Raw genomic sequence first — 23,618 nt, forward strand, 5'->3', positions numbered from 1 at the left:
AATTAATGAATATTTAGGGGTTATCAATCTTCCCCTTCTGAGCATAGAGCAGCAAATAACAGTAGTTGCCCCTATTACACTTCCCGGGGTTCAGGAGACCATCAGGACTTCTCCCAATGGTAAATCTTGCAGGAACGATGGGCCCCCAGCCGAGATGTATAACATTTTCATGGCTCGGATCTCAGCATTTCTGGTTAAGCTATTCAATGAAATATTCGAGGGGTGTTAAGTCCCTAACTTATTTACTGAGGTGGTAATTGTTGGATTTTTTAAAAAGGGCAAACCGCTCAATAAACCTGGTTCATATAAGCCTATCAGCCTTCTGAACAACAATTATAAATTATTTACCAAGATTATTGCTGCTAGAATAACACCGTTCGCTCGAGAGGTGGGCCAGAAGGACCAATCTGGTTTTCTACCAGGGAGAACTATCTCCGCAAACACCAATTTCTTATTACAGGCCATTGATTTTTTTTCCAAATAACAAGGTTAAAGTGGCTATCATTATAATAGATGCCGAAAAAGCTTTTCGCCTGGTCCAGTGGGAGATTCTCTTTGCTATTTTATCTAAGTTTGGCTGTCCTTCAAAGCTAATGGGGCTTTTATAAAATCTATATTGAGGAGCTCAGGCCAGAATTATGATCAAAGTACATTCCACATGGTCACTTTCGGTAAGTTGTGGAACTCGCCAGGGCTGCCACATGTCCCTGGTGTTATTTGCCCTCTTCTTCTAACCTCTGGCCTCAGCTCTCCGGTAGGACCCTTTAATAAAAGCACCTCTTCAGGATGCTTCCAAACTGAAATTATTTGCTGGCGATTTGAACCTCTACTTGAGTGCAGAGGGGTGTAACATCTCTAGAAAATCTGGCAAAATCAAGTCTTTTTGCACTGGGGGCTATTGAATAAATAACTCTAAATCAGAAGCTCTTTCGTTGAATTGTACAGAAATCATACTACCAATTGAAATGCGACCTCAATTTCACTCTTCAAACTCCATATTTGTTTCCCACGAATTCTCCGAACTGTATCAGCTCAACTATCTTGCTACCTTAGCTAATGCCCAAAACCTTCTACATCAGTAGCAGTGGTATCCCTTAACTATCCTCGGAAGAGTGGCATTAATCAAGATGATTATTCTGCCTCTTTTTCTCTTCATCATTTCCAACATCATAATCCAGGTGCCCCCAGAGATTTTTTTGTGAGATTGATCAGACACTGAACCAGTTTATTTGGTCTGAGAAAAAGCCAGCGCTAAATTAGAAACTCTGCAGTTACCCATTGAAGATTGCGGGTTAGCCCTTCCTAATTAAAAAATAATAATTTAGGCCTCCTTTTAGATTGGAACCTTCATGCTGCAAATCTCCTGAATCGCTGCAACTACTTTTATCTTGAGCAAATGCTTTGGGATACTGGAATGCTGCTTCTCCCCGTTTAAAAGTTCCCAGGCTTGCAAAACGTTTTTGTTATAAGTTTCCTTTTATCATGCTTTCAAGATGCGCTCAATTGAAGGAAGAGTACCATTTCACAGAATTTTATTCAGACATGCGACTGAAAGAGGGCCATGATTTAGGTCGCCAAGTACCAAAGTGGCACATTTGGGACTCGGAAAAATCTGGGTTCCTCCACTTTAAGGATTTTTATAAGTCGGGCGCTTTGAAATACTGGATCCAAGTGCAAATGAGTAACCAGCGGTCTCTGGTTCCTTGTTTCTCACATCTTTAGTTCCATCATTTCTTACCAATAAATAAATGCCCCCAAGCGACTCCTTAGCTTCCACTATTAGTTATACTTACTATGTCAGTGAGCAGATTAGAGTGGGCAACTGCTATCGCATTTTAGTGCAACAACTGCTGGTGAAACTGATACTGAATGCTCTGAATAAGATTGAGTTCTCCAAAGGGTGTAGGATGGAACTGCCTACCTGGAATCAATATAATTTATGGGCTCACGAAGCAATTAGATTGGAAAACTTTAAAAGAATGGCCTTTCTCTCCTAATGGATGCCCTTATCTATACGCCGGAATTGCCTTCATAAAATGTTTCCTTCAGCATCCGGGGGGTGGGGGGGTGTTTTAGGTGTGGGTTAGATCTAGGAGATTGGCTTCAGTTTGCTTTGCTTACCCAGCGTTCGCTGAATTCTGGACTAAGAACTTTTAGTGGCTCATCGCAAAACTCCAGGGATTTTTTTAACACCTGATCCTCGGGAGCCCCCTTTGGGATTTGTAGTTATTTGAGCCTTTCCGTATGGCAAAGGCAGCTGTTCTTTATAGCATCCTCGGCGACAATATCTCTCATTCTTCAAAAATGGGAGCCACTTGAAGCTCCTTCCTATGACTTTTGGGTTTTTAGGATGCAACAGGTGAAAGTAAATGAAATGGCGAAAAGAATATAATGCGGAAAATCTGTTTTTTAAAAAAAAAATCTGCTCTTAGATCTTATCATCAGCTGATTAAAGAAGAAAAAAAGACATACTATGCAAATTCAAAAAATAAAGCTGCCAATCAAAAAACCATTTTTAATATAGTAAAGTCTTTTACCATGCCTAAAAATCTTGAACACGAAATTCCACCCTCACAAGATCTATGTGATCGTATTGCTGACTTCTTTGAGGAAAAAATTCGGGAACTAAAGAAAGATTTTATTACTGTACCCCCCAGACACATAATGCCCAGACCACAAGGAAAATAAGTAAAGAATTAATATGCTTTAAGGAGATTAATTTAGAGCAATCTAGGCAAGCTATTCTCTCCTGTAAATCGGGCTCGCCTCTCGATCCCTGCCCTCCAAATATTTTACACACACTGGTAGATATTATTAAACCCACCATTAATCTGATCATAAATGCTACCTTTAGATTAGCCAAAATGCCTGCTAGCTGGAAAACTGCCATTGTAAAACTGCTTCAAAAGAAAAAACTTTCAGATCCCACGATCCTTTCCAATCTTAGACCGATTTCACTGTTGCCATGTCTAAGTAAAATCACAGAGAAACTCGTCAATAACCAACTCAATGATTTCATGCAGGAAGCCAACATACTACATCCTAAACAATCTAGTTTCCGAGCAGGTTATTCTACAGAATCAGTACTATTGCTCTCCGCTGAATCCATAAAAATTGCGTTGGATCAGGGTAAGGATGCAGTACTGGTTCTGTTAGATTTGTCAGCGGCGTTTGACATGATCTCTCATGATATCTTGAGAGACAGACTGGCTTGCAGTGGAATCATAAACAATGCATTGGCCTGGTTCACCTCCTTAGAAAATAGAAACAGATTGTAACGCTGGGATGAAATAGATCGCAAGAGAGTTGGCATCAGGGGTTCCTCAGGGCTCGGCCCTGGGTCCAACACTCTTTAATCTCTATATAGCACCCTTGCTTTTTTTGATGGACACATACAATGTTGAGTGTATCGCTTATGCGGATGACACCCAACTAATCCTTACACTGGATAAAAACTCAACAGTGGGTGAAGATAAATGTCACCACTGTTTAACAGCAGTGATGAACTGGATGAAGCTAAACCATTTGAAATGTAATGGCTCCAAAACAGAGATCATGCTGTTTGGCAAGAATAACGTTTTTAGACCGGAACAATGTTGGCCTTCAAACTCAGCACCACCCCGACTACAGTGGAGACTGTAAACAATTTAGGAATAAAATTTGGTCATACTTTATCCTTCCACAAGCAAGCTCTTGCTGTGGCTGGTACTTGTTTTCAAGTAATAAAAACTCTCAGAAATGTTTTTGATCTACTCCCAATGTCGGCCAAAAAAACGGTGGAAGCAGCTTTAATGCTATCCCGTTTGGACTACTGTAATAGTCTCTACGCAGGAACCAACAAAAAAGTATTACTAAGACTACAGGTGGTCCAAAATGCTGCAGCGAGGTTGGTACTTAATCTGCCTAGAGAGACCTCCTCTGCAACTGCACTGAACACCCTTCATTGGCTGCCCATCCATAAGAGGATTCTGTTCAAGGTTCTTACCATTATCTATAAAACAGCAAACAGTATCGGACCAGAATATCTTAATGTTAGAACTAAGCCATACATCACTCAACGTACCCTATGGTCATCCTCAGAGAACCTCCTAATAACATCTAAATTTAAACTTAAAACCAGGGGCGGCAAGACACTAGTAGCCATAGGGACAAAAGCCTGGAACTCCTTGCCTACCCAACTCAGACATACACAAAATGAACTCAGTTTTAGGAAGTCCTTAAATACATGGATCTTTGGTATTCCTTAGAACACGTCTTGGTCTTTTCTCTGATCAGCAATCATCTGTGACTATGCCAGTTTCTCTCTTTCTCCTGTAAGGTGCCCTTTCCTCAGCATCAGCCCCAAGATACTCCTTGGAGTGAACGTTGCGCTATATAAAAACTGTTTCATTCATTCAAGTAGGAGAAAAAGTATAGGCCTTAAGGGTGTGGAGAGTACGGAAATTAAAAACAAATATGGGAGGGAGAGGAATAGTATCGTAAGGTATCTTTCTAGAATGAATTCATTTTGTGTTTTAAAGTTATTTTTCATTGATGGAACCCCGATTACTAATGAAGTTGTGGATTAGCTTTGTCTTTCGAATTAAACATATTGTATTTATTTGTGTATCTATCTGTACTGCTAAATAAAAATTATTTTAAAAAAGCAGAGAGGATAAAAAAGCAGTATTCTGAGGAGTCCAGTGTAATTTTGGAAACATTCAATTTTGCTATGTGTAGGCAATCAAGCAATGAAACAGTGGAGGAATACATTGGTACTTTACGAATGTTAGCTTTCAAGTCTGATTTTGGAAACAATGTGGATATTTACATACATGATCAGTTTGTATCTCATTGTTTTTCAAAGAAAATTCAGGAATGTTTGTTAACTTGCGATACCCCAACACTGGCTGAGACCATTGATGTTGCTAATTGCATACAGAAGTCGATTATCACCTCAAAGGTATTGTCCAGCTATGGGGGACTACTATCTGTTAGTTGTCTCCCAGAGGGGGATATAGTTTGTGTTGTCAACAACAACACTTTTAAGGGCAAGAGGGGTCAGCAAGGGCAGCAAGTCTGCTATCCTTGTGTTTCTAAAAACCACACTGTAAACAATCCTTCTTGTCTTGCAATAGGGAAAAGGTGTAATTGGTGTCACAAAATTGGACCCTGTCAGGGTGTGTGTAAGTGTTTGAGTAATGGTTCAAACAAAGTTAGGATCTGCACCATATATACTTGTGACTCTCCTGATGAGAGACAAGAATGTGTGAACAGGTTTTCTAATGTTTTGTTGACAGTCAGTATGCTTAGTGCTCTAGGTCCATGTGCATAGAAGCACATTAAAGGCCAATTGTGTGAAGAGATCATTGATTGTAAGTAGCTGACAGTCATGGCTGATTTAGGGGCACCTGCTACGATTTAAGCTGATCAAACGTTCCACAAGCTATGTCAAAAATCTTTCAAACTGATTCATCCTGTTACTAACCCTTAGGCCTTTGGCGAGCAGGATATTGAACTCCTTGTTTTATTCTGGTCTTCCTTAGCGTGCTTAGGAAGATCTTCTGTCACCAAGGTTTATGTAGCAATTTACAGAAGGGGCACTGTGGGCTGGAAGGATTTGGCCAAGTGGGGAAATATTTGATGCCCAGGGCATTATATACCCAATGCCTTGGAACATTTGCCTGAGTTGTCAGTGGATACACCTGTGTTGTCAGTGGATATAGAAAATGAAGTTATGGATCATATGATCACAACATTTTCTAATGTTTTAAAAGATACAATGGGCTTGGTTCAAGGGTTTAAGCATTTCATCAAACTCAACGAAAATACTTAACCATTGGTGCACAAGGTTAGGCCTGTACCATTAGGTGTTAGACAAGATTTAAAGGATTTGTTGAACTCATTGAAATCTGAGGGGATCATTGTGTCCTCTGAGTGGGTTTCTCCAGTCTTTCTGACTAAAACAAAGTTCAGGAGTGCTGAGAATATGTGTTGACTTGAGGTTTGTAAATAAAAACATTTTGGATGCTTTTCATCTTCTACCTCACATACATGAGATTATTGGTGGATCAAAACATTTCTTCACAATTGATCTGCACTCTGCATACCATTAAATACTTTGACTGAAGAGTCAGTCTTTCAACACGTTTGTGACTCTTTATGGTGCATTCAAGTACTTACGACTACCATTCAGACTCGCATCTGTAGCAAGATGTGTTTTCCAGAAGATGATAGTTGTCTTGTTTGGAGATAGGCCCCAAATGCAGTCTTTCCAGGATCATATCTTGGTTTTGATTGAAACCAAAAAGGAACACTACAAGTATTAGAGAAAGTGTTGCATGTGTTACAATGCAGGGGTGCATCAGTGAAACCTAAAAAATGAAAACTATTAGTGCTAGGGGTGGAGTACTTGGGTCAGACAATTTCTGAGCAAGACATACGTTTTGCAACTGAGAAGCCATAAGGAGTGCTCCTCCGCCTGCTGACAAGGATGCCCTGCGTTCTTTTCTTTGGCCCTGTGAATACTGCGCCCAGTTTGTGCCTGGTTATGCTTTGGCTGTACAGCCTTTAAGATTACTTATCAAAAAAGGTAGCAAGTTTGAATGGAGTTTTCAAATGAGTAGAGAGTTTGAGGAAATTAAAGGTTTAGTACTCCATGCTCCTGCTTTGCAATCTTTTGTCCCCACAGGTAAATCTTTTATCACAGTTGAGGCCAGTCTCCAGGGTCTTGGAGCTGTTTTTGGACAATGGGTCAATGGCCGGGAGAATACTGTTGCATTTGAGTCCAGAACGTTTACTAACGCTAAAAGCAATTACATCTCGATTGAAATGGAGGCTTTGGCTGTGTCTGGGCAGTGCAGAAGTTTATGACTTATATTTGGGGTACCACTTTTGACATCTACTCGGACCATAAACATTTGGTGTATCTTTTTAAGTTGAAATGCTGGGGTAAAGCATCTGCTCGCCTGGTTCGCCTGTTGTCTAAGTTGCAAGAATATGATTTGGTAGTCAAATATATTCAAGGGGCAGGAATGTTCGTGCAGACTGCCTATCTCATTTCCCATTTCCCTGTGGTGACGAGTTGGATGGTGATCATAACACAGAATGTGTAGTGGCTGTTGTGGATGCTTTGACAGCTTGTAATGACGGCATCACTGAGAGTGAATGGAGTATGGTAAGGGCTAAAGATGAGATTTTGTTGAAGGTATTACATTACATCAAAACAAGTTGGCCTTCAAAAAATAATCTCACTTGGAATCTCAGGTGTTTTGGTACGATAGCTATGGGACTTTCAAGTGAGACCAACATATGTTTAAGGAATGGTTTGTTTGTCCCACCTATTGAATTCAGTGACACAATTATTAGAATTGCTCATGAAGGACACAGGGGTGTTTCCGCTACTTGAAGTAAGTAAGGCAAATTATTGTTGGCCAGATTTAGGCAAACAGGTTTCCATTCTTATTGATAAGCGTCCACAATGCATAGTCTCTGACAAATATTGGAAAACATTAACAAAACCTTTGTTTTCAGTTCCTCTTGCTGAAAAGTTCTGGGATTAGCTGCACTTGGATTTTTCGGGGCCATTTAACTTATTACGTTGGGATAAGAGAGATCTTATAGTAGCTATAGACTATTTTTCGAAATGGATCTATTATTCCATTGTGGAAATGCCCAACTCTAAGACAGTAATAACTTTCCTTGAGAATATTTTCATGATTGAGGGATCTCTCTGTAATATTGTTACCGATAATGGTATGCATTTTGTTTCCAGAAAAATTACTAATTTTATGGAAAAATTTAACATTAAGGTTTCACAGGTGGCTCTATATAGTCCCTTGTTGAACGGTTTGGTTGAGAGGGATAATCGCAGTTTGAAGGAAGGAATTCAGACTGCAATTGCAGCTAACATTGATGTTTTTTTCCCCTAAAATAAAAGATATGGGCATAACTCACAACTCCACATTCCACAATGGTGGTGGCTTTTTTTAAGGCTCTCGGAGTCAGAGAAGGCAGGACTAAGTTAGTACCAGAATGGTTGACAAATATTTCAGCAGGTAAGCATGTTGTAGTTGGAAGTAAAAATGTGGATTCAGTGAAACCTATGACCGAGAGTGTTGGCTAGACAAGGGATACAGTAGAGCAATTATGATTTCAGAAAAGGAGTCCAAGATGTCCAAGTCGCCATGAATGATTAGGATTTGATTGAAAAACCATTTAGGGCCAGAAAAGGGGAGTCAAAATTTGCATTGCCTGTGAAAGTCATTAGAACCAGCAGAGCTTCTGTTTTGTTGGATGGGAAGAGATGGAGGAACAGAGACAGTGTGGTTCCTCCATCTGATTTGCAAGCTGATATTTATCTGTACAAATACTGAGATGGGAGAATCTAAGTTATCTTCTGATATTGCTAGTAGTATTGTTCTTTTACGAAATGCTCAAGGTTCTATGTTATCCATTAATGTGACCAGCAGAAATGCTTCCTTACGAAGAGTTCAAGTGGATGTTAGTAGTACTGATAGTGGCATGAATTGTGCTGCCAATGACGCTGACAATAGTGCTCATGAGTCATCCTCGACTTTGAATAAGTGTTCCAGTTGTCCTGAAACTGGTTGTTATGATTTGGGTAAGGAAAAGGTTATACAGCATAAGCTCATACAGGAACCTGTTTGCACACCGATTCTGCATGTGGTTAAGTTACCTGCCAAGCTACATGACTATCTTTTGTCCTAATTGTGTTTTCTTTGTATAAGGAAAGGGGGTGCTGTTGTATTCATATGTATAGGTAGGCTTATGTCATGGGTTTCTTTGATATTCCGATTCATTGCGTTGCTTGATATGTGATTGGAATTCTGTTGGAACCATGATGACATTGAGCACTGGGTTTGTTCTGGAATACATAGGCTAGTGTCAGTTGCCTGGTCATCTCAGGACCTGTCTGGTGGTTGGTGCAGTTGTGGGTCCTTTACTAATAAAGGAATTTACTTCAATATCAACTACTACATCTCCTAATCTTTCTTTGGATTTCTGCCAAGCTGTTCTGTTCAGGATTGTGTTTTCAACACCCCCTTGTAACACATTCCTGATGAAGCCTGTTCCGAAAATGAATGACATCCTTTAGAACTGCCCCCATGGGATCTAGATTTTGTTCCAGGGACCAACCCACCTACCTCTGCCATGCCGAAGCATATCATGTGTGGATGGCTGGAGCCCAAGCTTCGGTTATTCAACTATCTGGCCGTGTCTCCCGAAATTTTGTAGGTCGTGAGAGCCGACTGGCCCTGTATCAGAGGTGGGTGGGGCATCACCGCTGGGTACAAAAACAGCTCCGTGAAGATCAGAAGAGTCAGCAGAAAATCCATCATCATCTCCCAAGGTACAGGAAACCAAGACTGGGTCTGCCATATGGAAGTTATCAACACCACAATTGTTCACTGACATCTCAGCTTTGTAGCAACCCTGGGAATCATTGCAAAGGAAGGAAAAGCATTTCCCAATTGTGTCATCCAATCATGAAGAAAGACATCCATGGCCAGCGCCAATGAGTCTGGCCTCTAACTGAAGAAATCCTTCAACTAACAATTCAGTCTGGAGGTAAACAGATCCGCCTTGTAAGGACCCAAAGCCTGATGAAGTGCCTGAAAATCCAGGGAATGAAGTCTCCAATCGCTGGGGTCCCTCAGGAACATGGAGTACCAATCCGCCACAGGCAGATACTCCGCTATCACCATGATCCTGTTCTGGAGACAGAAGTCCATGGCAATCTCCTCCAACCTCCGAGACCTTTTTCCTCCCAGTCTGTTTTTATATTCCGAACCGCCGAGACATTCTCCATCCGAAGGAGGCTGCAGCAGTAGACCTTGTTGGGCGAAAGGGTTTTGATCACAAAGCATCCTGCCAAATGTTTGAGACAATTGATGTGGAGAGCGACCAAGGACCTCCTGTGGAAAATTCTCCACACCTAGATCCCCAGCCCCACAGGCTTCCATATGCTGCAACCACCATGTGTTCTGCTGTCACTTCCTGAGATAGTGGTATCTGAGAGTCCTATGTCGGAGGTGATGGATCTTCAAGTGCTGTAGAGCCCTGTAGTGCAACGGTTCCAGAAGATTTCTTGGATGGAAGAGGTTAAGAGACCCACGCCACCAGTTGTGAAACAAATCTCAATGAGACAGTCTGCCTGCTCAGTACAGATTTCGATTCCTCTAAATTGATTTCATCTTGGCGGCTGAGAGTAGCAGTTGAGTATTGATCAAGTCTACTTGGAATCCCAAGAATTCCATCTGCTTGGAAGGAATCACCACTCATTTCTTGAGGTTTAGAACAAAGGTCAGTTCCTGCAGAAGGGTGGCCGTCCATGAAAGGTGGAGAAACTAGGTATCGCAAGACTGGGCCAAAATGATCATTCCGTTGAGATAATCTGTAAAGTGCAAAAATGGGAACCGTGAAGTAGGCGTCTTTTAGATCCAAAGGGACAATCCAGTCCCTCTCCTGAAAGAGGACTCACAAGAAGTGCTATCCTCCACCTGGAAGTGTCGATATACCACCCACTGGTTGAACTGTCACAGATTGAGCACCAGATAATAGCTTTTGCCCTTCATGCGGACAAGAAAAATCGTGTTGCAGAAACCCCTGGAATGATGGCAGGAGGGGCAATGGCCTGTTTCAAAAGCAGATTGTGTATTTCTGGGTCTATAAAACTCATCTCCTGTAGAGGAAAATGGAGCAGGGACAGAATAGAGTATTGGAGAGGATGTTGAGTGAGATCTATTTTGTAACCTCATACAGTGTCCAGAACACAAACATCTGAAGAGATAGTGGGCCACGTGTGTGCAAAATGGCGAAGTCTGCCCCCATAGGAATCAACGGAAAGGGAGTTGGATTCACCTGACTATTGTGAGCCAAAGGTAGCTTGTAATCCACGGGCCACTCCCTTGTTGAAATGACCTCTAAAGCGTCTTGATCTGGAGAGGAAAAATACAGCTCAGGAGATGCCTTACCTTCCCCCACGATCCTGGAGGCCAAAGCCCCTATGAGTACCTTGAGAGAAGGAGAGGCCAGCCAAGCGTCCTCGACGGCCTGCCGAAAAGGGGCTGAAAAATGTTTGTGGTTGAGGTCTGGGCCTTGTATTCACAAACTTTCCAATGTCCTGAACTAGGCGGCCTCCAATCAGCTTGCCCTCAGCTCGGAGCCAGTTTCCAAAGTGTCCATGGTTCTAATTTTTTTGCCCCCTGAAAGGTTGGAGGCCGAGTCAACCTTATTAGAGTTGGACTCTTAGTATGTACCACAACAGGTACATTAATACATAGAACTATGTTGTTGGGATTAAAAATCACAATTGCCAGGACAAGGTCTATGCATAGTCATTTTTTAATCTACTATACTGGGATTTGAGCTGGTGACTAGTTGCAGCTGGATCACTGTAGTGGAGGCCTCAATCCACTGAGCAAATTGGAGGTAGCTGTTGGCCACTGGTAGGGAAGCACAGGTTGGGAAGTCAGTGCTTCCTAGGGAATTGAATGAGGAAGTATGGCAAATGCCAGTCCGTAATTGCACATTGTAATTTTCAAACAAGTCGTGGGCTTCACATTTCTAACTTAAAGATGCCAGCAGCAACTAACACCACTCCAACTGCAGTTGTAGCATTTGAAACAAGCATTTGCAATGCATCGGTCACGCCTTTGGGACCTTATATGTATTTAACAATGCAGCATGTGAATACTTATTATGATATACTTTTTTCTCCCTGCAGTTACATTTCAGCATTTTGTACTTTCTCCTCCTCTCCGCTATTGTTTTCTTCCCGCCAACTGAGTGCCAATAGTCTGACTAAAAAACAGAACAGACTGCTAGCTTTATTGATCAAACAAAATGAAATTAGTATTTAAGATACTTTTATGTTATCAAAAGAAGCACAAAAACTTTTCTTTGAAAATCAAACATAGCTTTAAGTTTACACAAAAACTCAGACTAGCTTAGTTGACTCTCTAGTTGAGGCACAGGCCGCTCTCACGTAAAATGTCCTCCTTTTGTTGGAAGTAATCATAGTACCACTGAGTGTGCTTGGTTTTTTGCTTCACAGTTAAATATGGGTTCTTGGAAAGCCCACAGATCACTAGTTCCATGAAGTGGCGAATTGGTCCTTGCTTTGGAAAATGTTCCAAGTGTTTTTCCAGAAACACATGCTTGTGAAATTCAACTTTCTGCTCCTCTTCAAGACCTGCTTCGTTGTTAATGGGGAACTCCCAAAGCTTCCCTTCTTTTGTCCACTGGATCATCTCCTCTAACCCGTTGCGTGGCAGTCGCTGGTTGACTGATGCAATCTCATTTGCCAGCTCCAGATCCCACAGGCTTGGCTTGGAGTCCAATTCAGTAGACACTTCGTCTGGCATTGTCGCAGCATTAAATATATTGAGTAGTTTTCCTATGTACAGCCCCGTCTACTTTTGACACCAGCAAGTTCTTGAGTGATGCCTCTGTTGAGTGTATATCCTTTCCCATCGTCGTCAAATCGAATTTGATTGGCAGACCTGGACCCAGGTCGGACTAATGGGCTTTTACCAATCCTCATTTTTGAGATGATATTACTAATATTGTTGGGTTCTCCTCGCTTCTGGGCGTCAGTCTCCTCAGCTGTTGAAGTAGCTCAGATTCAATCTGTTTTTTGTCAAAAGGCAGTGACGACGCAACTGCCGAAGCAGCAGCCGTGAGTTCTGGAGTCAGTGACTTGCTCTTGGCCATGTTGTCTTCGGTGGCTTTCTGAAACATGCTGCTTGTGCTTTCAAGGTCATTATGTTGCTCTGTGGTTTGCTCCCTGATTCTGGGCACTTTCATGGCTCTCAACCTTTTCTTTGAACTGAGTTCCACTTTCATGCCACCAATAAGGTTTATCAAGTTCTCCTTGGCATTCTTTGGTGGCTCTTTTTCAGTCACAGAATCCTTCTCAGTACCCTCTTCTGTCTGAGAACCCGCCACATCTTTACTGCTCCTGAAGATGGAGCTGCTGCTTAACCACCTCGAGGCATTTTCTTCAATCCTTATGCGGGGAACAGACACATCCCATCTCCGACTAAGGCAGCCCCGAGCACCCCGGCACAGGGTAAAGCTCCTGCGCATCTTTGAACTATCGCAGGGTACACATGTAGGTACGACTGGTGCTGTCGCTGTCGCTGCCGCTGTCAGTGACCCTGAACAGTACTGTCGTTTATGGAACAGACTGCTAGATGATGGCACCGGTCCTAAAACGTGCTGTAAATGAAACCACTGGCCATTCCAGCCTCCCGTAACCTGAAAACGAATGAACACCCTATTCCAAGTTTTAGACATTTTCCTGTTTCAGGTCAGGGTTTAAATGAGAATATATTCAAATAAAATGGACCATGCAAACAACATCTCGGAAATGTTCGAGTCCACAGTCTGTCAAGAGTGTCAGCAGATAGTAAACTGCCTGATGCTATTAAACACTTCTTCCATACTTAAAGAGTTTAGCAGAGCATGCGTGCTTTTTGGTCTTCATGCCATGCATTGCGCAGCATGTCATTGCAATACCTTTTTGTTTAGAGGGTAAAGAGATGGCCAATCAGCTTTTGAATAAGTATATACCAGAGTACCATAACCTCCTTGGCAGTGCTCGGAATTTAAAGCGGTTTTATATGCTTATTCGGAGAAAAGCACCATCCAGCAAGAACTCAAGTGTGTCACAATTGAATATTATGCTGCATTATGTCACTGTTATATGGCAGCGTTGATCTCGCTGCAACGCCCTTCTTGTATCAATTATTTTCGACCCAAACATGGAATCTTTCTACCTCTCGCTGCCTGCCTCACTCTCTTTTTCGTGGATGTCATGTTTTCTTTCACACTCAATATAAATTACTGACATGTCCCTCTTGAATGACAAATTCTGCCACGGGACGGTGATGGGAATCAAAATATTGTTTCGTAGACAAACACATAGCTTGCGACCTTCTGCACAGTCATACTTTCCCTTATTAACGTCACTCGCTCATGTCACTGCGCGGGTCGAGATTTCTCTCGTGAGCATTAGTGTACATTAGTTGGCTGTCAGTGTCACACGGCTACACATCTAAACCGGCAAGAAAAACTTTTCTTTTTAAAATTGCTGTATAACCAAGAGCCAGCGTTTTACATCAAGGGTGGTGTTCTTGAAAAATGAGCTGCCCTTGCCGCCGACCCCACATACGGTCGACAAAACCGTTTTTCTCAGCAGCTTCTCGTTCAGCAAGCACAAGCATCTCCACGAATCTTTCGTGAGATATGTTCAGCATGTCTGTCTTTGGTGAACTATAAATACAAAAGCTAGGCGATCGAAAGAGCTGTCTTCTTCACTGACTCATTATTATATGAAATTTGATTCTTCACGGGCTTATGCAAACACTGCCATCGGCGCCCTTTGGAACCAGTCCGCCGCCCTCGTCATCTCACACGGTACTTGTGGGCATGATCTTAGTGTGCAGTGTTGTGCGGTTGTGTCAAGCACGGATCCCGTGTCAGTCAGAAATGCCATACTTTGATCACAATCTGCAGTATGACTGTATATTTGTAAACAAGCCTAGACAAACTCTTAACCTCTCCTGTGAATGTTTGATTCCTCGTGCATTTAAGGGACGGGGAGCGAGAAGGCACCGGACTGAGGAGGTGGGGGGGGGGGGAGAGCGAGAAGGCACCAGACTGCACGGGGGGGAGACGGAAAGAAATTGCCTCGCGCGTAACGCAAAAATGAAACCATTACTCCAGAGCAAATAAAGTCGCATTGCGAGCCGCCGATATTTCTTCCTTACTAAACGCAGCATCCAGCCTGCAGTACACCACCGCGCCCACAGCCCATTTTTACCACAATTCTCGACGCGATGCAAGTGCTCGCTTTAAACAATTAAGAATATATGTATAATACTAAACCTTAATCAGTATCTTACTAATGCACTACGCCAAGGGTCAGTCAGTACAAACAAGCATTTGAAGGCACGAACGGGGAGGAGGAGGAGAGGGGGCGGCGGGCGAGCAAAAAGGAAACCGGACTGCGGGAGGTGGGGGGGAGGGACGGACCGAGAGCGAGAAGGCACCGGACTGAGGAGGAGGGGGTGGAGCGAGAAGGCACCGGACTGCGGGAGGGTGGGGGGAGGGACGGGAAGAAATTGCCTCGCGCGTAACGCGAAAATGAAACGAGCTTGCCTTGCAGTAAAAAAAAAAAAACAAAGAGAGGCACATTTAAACCGGAGCACAGAAAAATAGTCTGTGCAGTAAAGGGGCTGATAGCCATGGAAGGACACAAATGACGGCATGGGCGTCATGGGGAGGGACTTGGAAGCTGAAAACCAATCAGAATGCAGCATTTAGGATGTAAGCCAATCCAAAAGATGGGCGGAGAGTGGGCGGAGCTTAAATGAAGCATCCCTACTATAGTATTTACTGCATGTCTCAACGAGACCGCGCACGCGATGCCTAGGTGAGACCTAAAAAGTATGCTGCCTCCCTTTCCACTGCTCACTGCCTCTCTTTTAATAAAATACATTTTCCTGTCTGAGGTCTCGTATATCTCCCTCATTTTTGGTTCTTTCCCTGAAAACATTAAACATATATAGAACAAGCATTGGCATAGCCAATAGGTCTCGCCTTTGGGGCCTTGTAAGTATTTAGTTATGCAGCACAATATCCTTCGTGCAACAACATCAACTATTTGCATGGCTAAACATTTATAAGGTCCCAAAGGCGAGACCTATTGGCTATGCCAATGCTTGTTTAAATCTTATTGAAGTGACTGGCCACATTAGAATTTACTGGAACGAGATTTGCCTTCAAGGTGGATTGCCCCCATATGTTATTTCCATCCTCAAATATCTTTGAAATCTATTCAACAGACCAGATTACACCGTACAGTCCTCAATTCAACTACAGATAGTCACCTGCTTAGCATTCCCAGGGTCATTCTACATTTGAAAATACCATCTAACGGATGTCTAACAGTTCCAAGTATGTTTCACGGCGCGCTGATCCTGGTACGGGTAGGGAGGGGTGGGGTGGGAGCAAGTCCTGCGTGCTTTAAAGCCTCGACAAAGTATTTAAAGTTGATGGCCGGCAAACAGTCAGGCATAAAATTACAAACAAGTGCCAAAATAAAAAAGAAACATTTTGAGGTTGGCTGTGTAGTGAAATATAAACGTAGTGGGGACACCACACTGGGCAAGTCCTGTATTTTATTCCCAAGAATATTCTGATATGGTTTCAAAGTCTCCAACTGGATAAGACCGCTTCCAGCTTGCGCGAAGGAATTCATTTACAAGGGGATTCCCAGCTCTGTGGGCCAGGACTCTCTCTCAACTGTGCGTACAGTTTTACTGATGACTTGTTGCTTGATTAGACCATGCATCATCGATGCTGTCAATGGCCCCCACCAAAGCCCCCTAACACGAATGCAAGTGGAGACTGAAGGAAAAGGTACCCAAATTTATCTTAGACTTGCTGCTTGGAGACATTCAGTGGTGAAAGTAAATGCTCAACACACGTGACAACTCTAACCATTCCAACACACAAACAACCAAGCATACACATGAAAGAAAGTCACTTTTCATGATCCAATTTAAACAAGTCTGTGAGCAAACCCTGATAGACCAAGGTGTGAAGGTATTCGAACTCAGACAGAGCCACAAAGTCATATTATTAGCAGTACAACACTAGACAAATCTCTGTGACATAACGTAGCAGAAAATAAGAAATTTTCGTTTACAACCAAGAAAAAATTATATTTTCCTACTAACGCTTGCACTAGGTGTTACTCTTGTAAATGTCATTTTGGCTCCAGAGAAGGTCGTACAAAAAACGAGGAAAGTGATTGTCCTGCGGCCCAGGACACTAACAATGTTATTCATGATTTATACAGCGCACGGCTACTCCAAGGAGTATCCCGGCGCTACAGAAAAACCACCAACAACCAACCGAAAACGAAAAACGCCCCTAGTCGCCGTCCTAGAAAAAAAAAAGGAGACCTAAAGCTGAAAAAGCCACGTCTTCAAGTTTCGTCTAAAGGTCAGAAGGTTCGAGCTCTGACGCAGTGAGAGAGGGAGGCCGTTCCAAAGTCGGGAGGCCATAACCTGAAATGATCTTCCTCCAACCCGCGAAAGCCTGATCCTTGGAATTAAGGTCAGGGACTGGGAGAAGGATCTTAAAGAGCGCTGAGGTACATAGGGCTGAAATCTTTCCCGGGGCCCCGATCTCGTGGAGAGCCTTAAAGACCAGAACCAAGGCTATAAAATAAATTATTTTTTGCACTGGAAGCCTGTGGAGTGAAGACAGCAGATGTGAGGTATGCGTTCTGGGCTTAGTTAGAAAAATAGCCCTGGCAGCCATATTCTGGATGATTTGTAGCCGACTCAGTAGATACCCGGGAAGTCCCAGATACAGCGAATTAACATAATCCAGTCTCGACAACACCAAGGCCTGGACCACTGTTTTACGATGTGACACTGGGAGAAGTGGAAGAAAATTTTTCAACATCTTCAAAATCCCAAAGCAAGTGTCAGCCACAGATTGGACTTGCATCTTCATAGAAAGAGTAGAGTCCAATTTGACCCCCAGATTCTTCACAATCGTGACTTCCGAGAGTGGGGGAGACATGTCCTGTGGCCACCAGGAAAGCCAAGCTTCATGGGATTGGGAGCCATAAAAGATGAGTTGCACTTTAATTGGTTGTCATTAAACCATGCAAATATCTCCCCAAGGCAGTTTTTCATACCGTCCCCATCAAACTCCGAGCCCTTCTCACAAGTGAACATGGGGGTGTCAGCTGGGCCAACCTGCCCCAGACCTCACACTTTTCATGGTCACATGCTGCCACAACAAGATGCATTAGTGAATGGATGTATTCATAAGTGAATGAGTTAATGAGTAATTAGATTTATAAGGCAGTATCCACCTTAGTGATATATTATGAAAGCTGGCCTTGCCGATTCTGTGATGTATTCTCAATGAGGTAGGTAACCACAGCTGCCGCTATGTGGCGCCATTTGCTGGAGCCATCTATAAATGTTTCTAGCAGTCATTATTTGTATTTTGGACCAGCTACTCATGCACACAGAACACCAGCAAGGGGCCAGGCATGACGTTTGTGCCCCATGACCCACATAACATTGTGACATGCATGCAACAACCACTTCAAAGAACATCTGCCCGACGCCACTTAGATGGGTGGAGTAAAATTGAAATTTTATGGGTGTGAAAACGCTTTTCGTGTACTGGAGCACCCGGCTTCAAATGACAGCTGCCGGGCCCTCTAAGAAAATGAAAGTAAAAAAAAACGTTAATCACCACAAGGGGTGGAGGTGCGTTGGAAAAAAAAACACAGTGAGGAGTGAATGGGAATCGGGAAGGGGGCGGGGGGATGGAGAACACAGCCAACGGGAGGGGGTGGGAACAGGAAAGTAACACGACAAAGCTTCTGATAAGAAGCTTGGTTGCCATGGACAACGAGAAGGGAAGCTATTGGCACAAGATGGCGTCTGACTGTCCACAGTCCGACGGGCACGCGCATGCTGTCTGCTATGGACAAATGGCAACAGCAGCAATGTTTGTCCATGCAGACGCGTGCACGAAAGCCCTGGCAGAATCGATTCCAAAAGGTATTCGCAATAGCGAGAGCAGCGCATGCGCTGCTTTCGCCAGGCGAGACCTAAAAAGGTCTTGTGTCTCCTCTCACAGATTCTGTTTGCAACATTAATCTGTGTACAAAGCTTTCTGTAAACTACTTTAACGTGTCCATCTCGCTTCACAACAGCTTTGAGCATTTTGAGCAAGGTGCCCGCCTACCTTTGTCAGTCACTATTCATTGTTTACAGAACACCCCAGACATGTAATTTTGAAACAAACAAAAGGAATGCATATGTTTCTTTTTAGATTAATGGAAACAAGGTATCTATTTTCAAAGTTAATTTTGTTGCAATGTAGTGTTGAGGAGGGGTAAGGGTGTAAAAATAAAACAGACAACATCTAGCAAGGAGGAGCGGGGTAGCAATAGACGTGGTGGGCAAGGCAGGTGCACACACAGAGTACATTTAGTAGACACACTTGCATTTAAATATGTACTGGATAGAAGTGCTTCTGATCAGCGGCAATTTGCGTGTGCCCTCGCTGAGTACTTACACAATCCTGCAAAGAGATTCGATAAAACCGGTTCCCTCCTCCACCTACAGACAATGTTTACTCACACATTTGTTTGTAATTTTCGTTTTGGTTCATGAAAATGAACACTGACAAAGTACTTTATTGACATGTTTTCTATAATCTTTAGTCCGGAAGTAAAATGGGCTTCTTCTGTTTTGTTTGCATTATTAGGAAGTTGAATGAGTGGGGATGACGTTGATTGTGCAGAGGAATGATGGGAGAGGAGTGTAAAAACAGCTGCACTCTCATGGTGTGCTTTATCTGATGAAAAAAGTAGTTCCTTAAAAGTGCTCAATAGAAAGACACGGGTAAAGAGGATATACTCCCAGGGAGTGACAAGCACAAGATGGACAAGGCAAGTCATCGAATAAGAAACAAGCAAATGAAAGTTACAATAAAGCCAACCAATGGTTAAGCAATGGCTGAGCTGTAAGTTCTTGGTAAGCCTATAATAGGTTGTTTGCAGCCACACAGTTGGCGCTTTCATGGTAGGCTTGATCTAAAAATGTGTGAGGCATTCTAAAAGATGCATGCTTCCTATAGGTTCATCGCAGTAGCCTTAAAGATAGATTTAATCAATCCCGTATTCTGAAAAAAAGGAGAATCATTTAAAGCCTGGTACTGAGGTGGGTCACCATGCACTTCAAAGGATATATGATGGTGGTAACAATACGATTGTCTTATTGGGATAAGCAGAAGTGAGTGATCAGAGTTGATCTTCACAGTTCTTGTGAGAGCTGTATAATTGTATGTGCCTCAGTTTCAGCTGAACTGTTTAAAAAAAATACAATCTTTACCAGGGTTTATAGTGGAATTAGTTCTCAAGGCCAGCATGAACAGTTTTCTCTTGCAATTAGGTCCTTATATTTCCTGCCTGTAAAACAAATGTTTTACTCCTTGTTATCCAGTTTGTGTAGAGTACATTCTTCCAATGTGTTGAAGTACTAACCGTTGCCCAGGCAGCCAATGATTTCTACTTGATTTTTTACAGAGAGATCAATGGCAAGTTGTAGGAAGCTGGCTCTGTATATACTATACCAAAGTAAGGTATAGTGTGCACAGAGTCCAGTGGATTCCCAGAAGTATAGCAGAGGCTAAATTAGATAATTACCAACCGCTCTCTGTGCGGTAGTATGGTCAAGCAGTTAGGCTTCTCAGAGGGCGTGTTAAGCATTTATTGTATTCACACAGGCAAGAACTGATAACTTGCACTCAGAGACTGAAAACAGACCAATTCCGTAAGTATAAAAAAAGTATCCTTATGTTTTATTTCTAGAACCAAGCAGAAATTAGCACAGGTAGGCAAAATATACTTTCAAATGCAAGACTGTACACAGGAATGCAATTGTAGATGGAATTTGGAATCGTTACAGGTTTGTATCCGCTTTAAAAACATTTCAGAATACTTTGAGATTACTTTAGATTACTTTTTCATTACTTTTTAGTTACATCGACTTCTTGGTGTGATATGCCTAGATATCACACTATGGGCTCTACAATACACAGGTAAGTAAGACAATTTACTGTTCAAAGTACAGTTACTTTTGTTTCATACAAGAAAGGCAGGTCGAAACTTTTCAAAGGAATAACCACAACATGGGGTCCTATGGAGAAAAAGAATGTTGTCAGTTTGCAGGTAAGTAAATGACTTACAAGGCTCGGTATTTTGGGGTTAAAACCAAGGTTCCGCAAGGGTCAAGCAGTCACTTGAGTTGCACCACCAGTGGAACTAGGACGGCTGGCTGCAGAGTGCAGAGGCCCAGTGTCAGCCAATGGGGTTAGGGGGCTGGAAGTTAGGAGCTGGTTAGGAGCAGGCCACTCAGTTGTGTGAACAAAGCATTCAGATCAACACTGCAGGGGCCAACAATCGGCACAGAGGCGGCCGGATGCAGAGTGCCAAGAAGACGTCGGGAGGCCTGTTGTTTCTAATGGAGATCTCCAGGTCGGAAGAAATACTGCAGGCTTGGTCAATGAGGTTTAATAAGGGCAAACACAAGGAAATGATGGAAACGGCGCTGAAACCTTTCAGACACTCACCCCCAGTCACAGATCTGAGTTGAATCCATCATCGTTCTTTAGCTCACTTCGCCACCCGAGTTCAGACCCAGCTATATGCAAATCAGTCGTGACCCTGTTCCTTATGGGAACAGTCCAGCCCGAACTGCCAAGCCAGGTCTTCCCTGGACCGGAAACAAGCATCCTGGAACTGGTTTCGGGGTAACACCCTTCATCAGCCAGGCTAGTTTGAATCAAGTGGCAAAGTGAGCAAGGGACCCACTTCTGGGCATACCCTGCCAACCTTTGGCAAGCAAAGCAAACACAAGAAGATGATGGACGGAATGCTGAAACTTTTCAGATATTCGCCCCAGTCAAAGATCTGGGTTGAATCCATCATCGTTCTTTAGCTCCCTTCGCCTCCCCAGTTCAGACCCACCTATATGCAAATCCGTCTTCACCCTGTTCTTTATGGGAACAGTACAGCCCGAACAGCTAAGCCAGGTCTTCCTTGGACCGGAAACAAGCATCCTGGGACTGGTTTCGGGGTAGCACCTCTGTACTGCTCGATTTTTCCGGTCTTATTGTGTTGAAGGGTGATTTAGGTGACTTCAGTCTCTTTCCATTCAAGTCTAAGGGTTAGAGTAGTGTATAGAGCCTATTTATTAGGCACTCCGACATGATCCTGTGTTCTTCCCCATAGATCAGGGTTTGCATACATATCCTAGGGGATAGATTCGTTAGCATTAGGGGTAATCTGTTCTGTAGTGAGGGTATTTCATGGAGCCGTGCTGAATTTAGGCCTGGTAGGCCTTAAACGGGAGAGACTCCATCTTTCCTCCTGCTCTGGCAGCTTGGGATGTTTCTAGGTCATAGGCAGTGTTTTAGTTAGGAGGTGTTATTCGCTTGGAGAGAACCGGTTCAGGCCGGCCCTTATCGAAGGATTGTATTTTTCTTCATGCCGAAGACACTACATCAGGCCGGCCGGCTGGGAACGTGTCCTTGGCACGGGGAGGTACAAGAATTTGGTGGGCGGCAGGTTACGGGCTGGAATTTTCCATGAGGAAATGCACATCTATATTAGTGAAAGTTTGAGGCAGATACTGGCACTTTCTTTTAGTCCGTAGGCGGCACCTGGCCGTTAGCAGGAAAGCTACTACTTATTCCAGGGAAGACAGCTGACAAACTTGAAGGTGGAGAAAAAACCGAGAGACAGATATTCTTCTAACAGAATAGCCAAAGAGAAGAGAGTAGCCGATGAGGAAGAGGTCCCAGTGACTCGGAGAAGAGAGAAGGGAGTAGATCTGTGACTGCGGAGGTGTGACTTCCAGGCGAAGCCGAGGCGCAGACGAGAAGGGAACCTAGATGACCATTGAGTGCAGGCTACATACGACCAAGGTGATGTCAACCCCTTACTATTAGAGTGTACAACTTAATCTTCCACTTTGCTTTGCAGGTTATGTGATATGTATTATGTTCTGTGAGCGTGTATGTAGTAACTAGATAAAGTATTCAGTTTGTAGCTTTGCAGGTTATGTGATATGTATTATGTTCTGTGAGCGTGTATTCAGTTTGTAGCTTTGCAGGTTATGTGATATGTATTATGTTCTGTGAGCGTGTATTCAGTTTGTAGCTTTGCAGGTTATGTGATATGTATTATGTTCTGTGAGCGTGTATGTAGTAACTAGATAAAGTATTCAGTTTGTAGCTTTGCAGGTTATGTGATATGTATTATGTTCTGTGAGCGTGTATGTAGTAACTAAATAAAGTATTCAGTTTGTAGCGAATCAATATGTGCTGCGTGTTCTTGTATAAGAGGGTAACCTATTCTTCTAGTCAGCTGTGACTTGCAGGTAGGTGGTAACTGAATAAGGGAGAAAGGAGCCCCTCGAACTGGGGAACAGGTTGTGCTCACCCAGCAGTCTTTGTGTGCCCTTGTTGTATGTCCTGGTAATTATAGTGAATCAACATGTACTGCGTGTTCTTGTATAAGAGGGTAGCCTATTCTTCTAGTCAGCTGTGACTTGACATGAACAGATGTTAATCCTGATCAGGTAAGTGGTAACTGAGTAAGGGAGAAAGGAGCCCCTCGAACTGGGGAACAGGTTGTGCTCAACTAGCAGTCTTGGTGTGCCCTTGTTGTATGTCCTGGTAATTATAGTGAATCAACATGTACTGCGTGTTCTTGTATAAGAGGGTAGCCTATTCTTCTAGTCAGCTGTGACTTGACATGAACAGATGTTCAGTCTTTGTGTGCCCTTGTTGTATGTCCTGGTAATTATAGTGAATCAACATGTACTGCGTGTTCTTGTATAAGAGGGTAGCCTATTCTTCTAGTCAGCTGTGACTTGACATGAACAGATGTTAATCCTGATCAGGTAAGTGGTAACTGAGTAAGGGAGAAAGGAGCCCCTCGAACTGGGGAACAGGTTGTGCTCAACTAGCAGTCTTTGTGTGCCCTTGTTGTATGTCCT

General features: G+C 43.1%; 2 pseudogenes across 1 annotated transcript in view; one reads left to right on the forward strand and one right to left on the reverse strand.

Annotated features, from left to right (window-relative positions):
* Positions 1-23,618, forward strand: part of LOC146871794 (5' exonuclease Apollo-like) — a 199,476-nt pseudogene that overhangs the window by 34,235 nt on the left and 141,623 nt on the right. The gene's annotated exons all lie outside the window — the stretch shown is intronic.
* LOC146871796 (small ribosomal subunit protein mS31 pseudogene) lies at positions 11,964-13,122 on the reverse strand (annotated as a pseudogene).

This window comes from Triturus cristatus, chromosome 1_1 (genome assembly GCF_964204655.1).
Source record: "Triturus cristatus chromosome 1_1, aTriCri1.1, whole genome shotgun sequence".
Classification (NCBI taxonomy): Eukaryota; Metazoa; Chordata; class Amphibia; order Caudata; family Salamandridae; genus Triturus; species Triturus cristatus.